This window comes from Oncorhynchus gorbuscha, unplaced genomic scaffold (assembly GCF_021184085.1).
Source record: "Oncorhynchus gorbuscha isolate QuinsamMale2020 ecotype Even-year unplaced genomic scaffold, OgorEven_v1.0 Un_scaffold_3848, whole genome shotgun sequence".
Classification (NCBI taxonomy): domain Eukaryota; kingdom Metazoa; phylum Chordata; class Actinopteri; order Salmoniformes; family Salmonidae; genus Oncorhynchus; species Oncorhynchus gorbuscha.
In genome coordinates, this window is record NW_025747999.1 from 36212 (window position 1) to 42211 (window position 6000).

The following is a 6000-nucleotide window of genomic DNA, read 5'->3' on the forward strand; positions in this document are numbered from 1 at the left end:
TGTTCTCTAAAGCCCCCCAGAGGGGAGAGGATATAGAGATGATACTGTTCTCTAAAGCCCCCCAGAGGAGAGAGGATATAGAGATGATACTGTTCTCTAAAGCCCCCAGAGGGAGAGGATATAGAGATGATACTGTTCTCTAAAGCCCCCCAGAGGGGAGAGGATATAGAGATGATACTGTTTCTAAAGCCCCCCAGAGGAGAGAGGATATAGAGATGATACTGTTCTCTAAAGCCCCCAGAGGAGAGAGGATATAGAGATGATACTGTTCACTAAAGCCCCCAGAGGGGAGAGGATATAGAGATGATACTGTTCCTAAAGCCCCCCCCCCCAGAGGGGAGAGGATATAGAGATGATACTGTTCTCTAAAGCCCCCCAGAGGGGAGAGGATATAGAGATGATACTGTTCTCTAAAGCCCCCCCAGAGGAGAGAGGATATAGAGATGATACTGTTCTCTAAAGCCCCCCAGAGGAGAGAGGATATAGAGATGATACTGTTCCCTAAAGCCCCCCCAGGGGGAGAGGATATAGAGATGATACTGTTCTCTAAAGCCCCCCCAGAGGAGAGAGGATATAGAGATGATACTGTTCACTAAAGCCCCCCCCAGAGGGGAGAGGATATAGAGATGATACTGTTCACTAAAGCCCCCCAGAGGAGAGGATATAGAGATGATACTGTTCACTAAAGCCCCCCCAGAGGGGAGAGGATATAGAGATGATACTGTTCACTAAGCCCCCCAGAGGGAGAGGATATAGAGATGATACTGTTCACTAAAGCCCCCAGAGGAGAGAGGATATAGAGATGATACTGTTCACTAAACCCCCCAGAGAGAGGATATAGAGATGATACTGTTCACTAAAGCCCCCCAGAGGAGAGAGGATATAGAGATGATACTGTTCACTAAAGCCCCCCAGAGGAGAGAGGATATAGAGATGATACTGTTCACTAAAGCCCCCCCAGAGGAGAGAGGATATAGAGATGATACTGTTCACTAAAGCCCCCCAGAGGAGAGAGGATATAGAGATGATACTGTTCACTAAGCCCCCCAGGGAGGAGAGGATATAGAGATGATACTGTTCACTAAAGCCCCCCCCCCCAGGGAGAGAGGATATAGAGATGATACTGTTTACTAAAGCCCCCCCAGAGGGGAGAGGATATAGAGATGATGCTGTTTACTAAAGCCCCCAGAGGGAGAGGATATAGAGATGATACTGTTTACTAAAGCCCCCCCCAGAGGGGAGAGGATATAGAGATGATACTGTTCACTAAAGCCCCCCAGAGGGAGAGAGGATATAGAGATGATACTGTTCACTAAAGCCCCCCAGAGGGAGAGGATATAGAGATGATACTGTTCACTCTAAAGCCCCCCCAGAGGGAGAGGATATAGAGATGATACTGTTCACTAAAGCCCCCCAGAGGGAGAGGATATAGAGATGATACTGTTCACTAAAGCCCCCAGAGGGGAGAGGATATAGAGATGATACTGTTCACTAAAGCCCCCCAGAGGGGAGAGGATATAGAGATGATACTGTTCACTAAAGCCCCCCAGAGGGAGAGGATATAGAGATGATACTGTTCACTAAAGCCCCCCAGAGGGGGAGAGGATATAGAGATGATACTGTTCACTAAAGCCCCCAGAGGAGAGAGGATATAGAGATGATACTGTTCACTAAAGCCCCCCAGAGGGGAGAGGATATAGAGATGATACTGTTCACTAAAGCCCCCCCAGAGGGGAGAGGATATAGAGATGATACTGTTCCTAAAGCCCCCCCCCAGAGGAGAGAGGATATAGAGATGATACTGTTCACTAAAGCCCCCAGAGGGAGAGGATATAGAGATGATACTGTTCACTAAAGCCCCCCCCAGAGGAGAGAGGATATAGAGATGATACTGTTCACTAAAGCCCCCAGAGGGGAGAGGATATAGAGATGATACTGTTCACTAAAGCCCCCCAGAGGGAGAGGATATAGAGATGATACTGTTCACTAAAGCCCCCCAGAGGGAGAGGATATAGAGATGATACTGTTTACTAAAGCCCCCCAGAGGGGAGAGGATATAGAGATGATGCTGTTTACTAAAGCCCCCCCCCAGAGGGGAGAGGATATAGAGATGATACTGTTTACTAAAGCCCCCCCCAGAGGGGAGAGGATATAGAGATGATACTGTTCACTAAAGCCCCCAGAGGGGAGAGGATATAGAGATGATACTGTTCACTAAAGCCCCCAGAGGGGGAGAGGATATAGAGATGATACTGTTCACTAAAGCCCCCCCAGAGGGGAGAGGATATAGATGATACTGTTCACTAAAGCCCCCAGAGGGGAGAGGATATAGAGATGATACTGTTCACTAAAGCCCCCCCAGAGGAGAGAGGATGTAGAGATGATATGTTTTAAAGCCCCCCCAGAGGAGAGAGGATATAGAGATGATACTGTTCACTAAAGCCCCCAGAGGAGAGAGGATATAGAGATGATACTGTTCACTAAAGCCCCCCAGAGAGGATATAGAGATGATACTGTTCACTAAAGCCCCCCAGAGGAGAGAGGATATAGAGATGATACTGTTCACTAAAGCCCCCCAGAGGGAGAGGATATAGAGATGATACTGTTCACTAAAGCCCCCAGAGGGAGAGGATATAGAGATGATACTGTTCACTAAAGCCCCCCAGAGGGGAGAGGATATAGAGATGATACTGTTCACTAAAGCCCCCCCAGAGGGAGAGGATATAGAGATGATACTGTTCACTAAAGCCCCCCAGAGGAGAGAGGATATAGAGATGATACTGTTCACTAAAGCCCCCCCAGAGGGGAGAGGATATAGAGATGATACTGTTCACTAAAGCCCCCCCCCAGAGAGGAGAGGATATAGAGATGATACTGTTCACTAAAGCCCCCCAGAGGAGAGAGGATATAGAGATGATACTGTTCACTAAGCCCCCCCAGAGGGGAGAGGATATAGAGATGATACTGTTCACTAAAGCCCCCCAGAGGAGAGAGGATATAGAGATGATACTGTTCACTAAAGCCCCCCAGAGGAGAGAGGATATAGAGATGATACTGTTCACTAAAGCCCCCAGAGGGAGGGATATAGAGATGATACTGTTCACTAAAGCCCCCCAGAGGGAGAGGATATAGAGATGATACTGTTTACTAAAGCCCCCAGAGGGAGAGGATATAGAGATGATGCTGTTTACTAAAGCCCCCCCAGAGGGGAGAGGATATAGAGATGATACTGTTCACTAAAGCCCCCAGAGGGGAGAGGATATAGAGATGATACTGTTCACTAAAGCCCCCCCCAGAGGGGGAGAGGATATAGAGATGATACTGTTCACTAAAGCCCCCCCAGAGGGAGAGGATATAGAGATGATACTGTTCACTAAAGCCCCCCCAGAGGGGAGAGGATGTAGAGATGATACTGTTCACTAAAGCCCCCCAGAGGGAGAGAGGATATAGAGATGATACTGTTCACTAAAGCCCCCCAGGGGAGAGAGGATATAGAGATGATACTGTTCACTAAAGCCCCCCAGAGAGGAGAGAGGATATAGAGATGATACTGTTCACTAAAGCCCCCCAGAGGGGAGAGGATATAGAGATGATACTGTTCACTAAAAGCCCCCCAGAGGGGAGAGGATATAGAGATGATACTGTTCACTAAAGCCCCCCCCCAGAGGAGAGAGGATATAGAGATGATACTGTTCACTAAAGCCCCCCAGAGGGGAGAGGATATAGAGATGATACTGTTCACTAAAGCCCCCCAGAGGTGAGGGATATAGAGATGATACTGTTCACTAAAGCCCCCCAGAGGAGAGAGGATATAGAGATGATACTGTTCACTAAAGCCCCCCCAGAGAGAGGATATAGAGATGATACTGTTCACTAAAGCCCCCCAGAGGGGAGAGGATATAGAGATGATACTGTTTACTAAAGCCCCCCCCAGAGGGGAGAGGATATAGAGATGATGCTGTTTACTAAAGCCCCCCAGAGGGAGAGGATATAGAGATGATACTGTTTACTAAAGCCCCCCAGAGGGAGAGAGGATATAGAGATGATACTGTTCACTAAAGCCCCCAGAGGGGAGAGGATATAGAGATGATACTGTTCACTAAAGCCCCCCCAGAGGAGAGGATATAGAGATGATACTGTTCACTAAGCCCCCCAGAGGGAGAGGATATAGAGATGATACTGTTCACTAAAGCCCCCCCCCAGAGGGGAGAGGATATAGAGATGATACTGTTCACTAAAGCCCCCAGAGGGGAGAGGATATAGAGATGATACTGTTCACTAAAGCCCCCCCAGAGGGGAGGATATAGAGATGATACTGTTCACTAAAGCCCCCCAGAGGGGAGAGGATGTAGAGATGATACTGTTCACTAAAGCCCCCCAGAGGGGAGAGGATATAGAGATGATACTGTTCACTAAAAGCCCCCAGAGGGGAGAGGATATAGAGATGATACTGTTTACTAAAGCCCCCAGAGGAAGAGGATATAGAGCCCTAAGCCCCCCAGAGGGGAGAGGATATAGAGATGATACTGTTCACTGGCCCCCCAGAGGAGAGAGGATATAGAGATGATACTGTTCACTAAAGCCCCCCAGAGGGAGAGGATATAGAGATGATACTGTTCACTAAAGCCCCCCCAGGGGAGAGGATATAGAGATGATACTGTTTACTAAAGCCCCCCCAGAGGGGAGAGGATATAGAGATGATACTGTTCACTAAAGCCCCCCAGAGGAGAGAGGATATAGAGATGATACTGTTCACTAAAGCCCCCCAGAGGGGAGAAATAGAGAGATGATGCTGTTCCCTAAAGCCCCCAGAGGAGAGAGGATATAGAGATGATACTGTTTACTAAAGCCCCCAGAGGAGAGGATATAGAGATGATACTGTTCACTAAAGCCCCCCAGAGGAGAGAGGATATAGAGATGATACTGTTTACTAAAGCCCCCAGAGGAGAGAGGATATAGAGATGATACTGTTTACCCCCCCAGAGGAGAGGATATAGAGATGATACTGTTCACTAAAGCCCCCCAGAGGGGAGAGGATATAGAGATGATACTGTTCACTAAAGCCCCCCAGAGGAGAGAATATAGAGATGATACTGTTTACTAAAGCCCCCCAGAGGAGAGAGGATATAGAGATGATACTGTTCACTAAAGCCCCCCCCAGAGGAGAGGATATAGAGATGATACTGTTCACTAAAGCCCCCCAGAGGAGAGAGGATATAGAGATGATACTGTTCACTAAAGCCCCCAGAGGGGAGAGGATATAGAGATGATACTGTTCACTAAAGCCCCCAGAGGGAGAGGATATAGAGATGATACTGTTCACTAAAGCCCCCCCCAGAGAGAGGATATAGAGATGATACTGTTTACTAGCCCCCCCAGAGAGGATATAGAGATGATACTGTTCACTAAAGCCCCCAGAGAGGATATAGAGATGATACTGTTCACTAAAGCCCCCAGAGGGGAGAGGATATAGAGATGATACTGTTCACTAAAGCCCCCCAGAGGGATATAGAAATGATACTGGTCAGTGGTTTTACTCTTGCTTTACCAAACAGGAAATGAAATGAATGTAGACGAGGGGCCTCTCTCATATCAAACAAAACCAGCTCAGCCTTGCATGTCCTCCTCTTTCCGTTGGCCTTGCTAAATGTGGAAGCAGGGGTGGACTGCTGCAGACACACACACTGTGTGATTAGGGTTGTGTGGAGATGGATGGAGAGAGTCCTTACATAGAGATGTTTCATCGTTATGTCTGGAGGGACATGCCGTGTGTGTGTGTGTGTGTCGTCCTTCCAGTCCCGTGGCCTGTGGGAAAGAGAGGGGCGGGGGCTGGGACCACAAGAAGTTGTAGAAGCTGAGGGCTCTGGGGCCTGGAGGGCCACAGAGGGAGGAGCAGCTGACTGTGACCCCAGCAGGAGGGGAGGTTGAAGAGGGGCTCTTCCCTTTGCCCCCCTTCTTGATCTCAGTCTTTCTCCCATCCCCTCCCTATCGCCCTCTGTT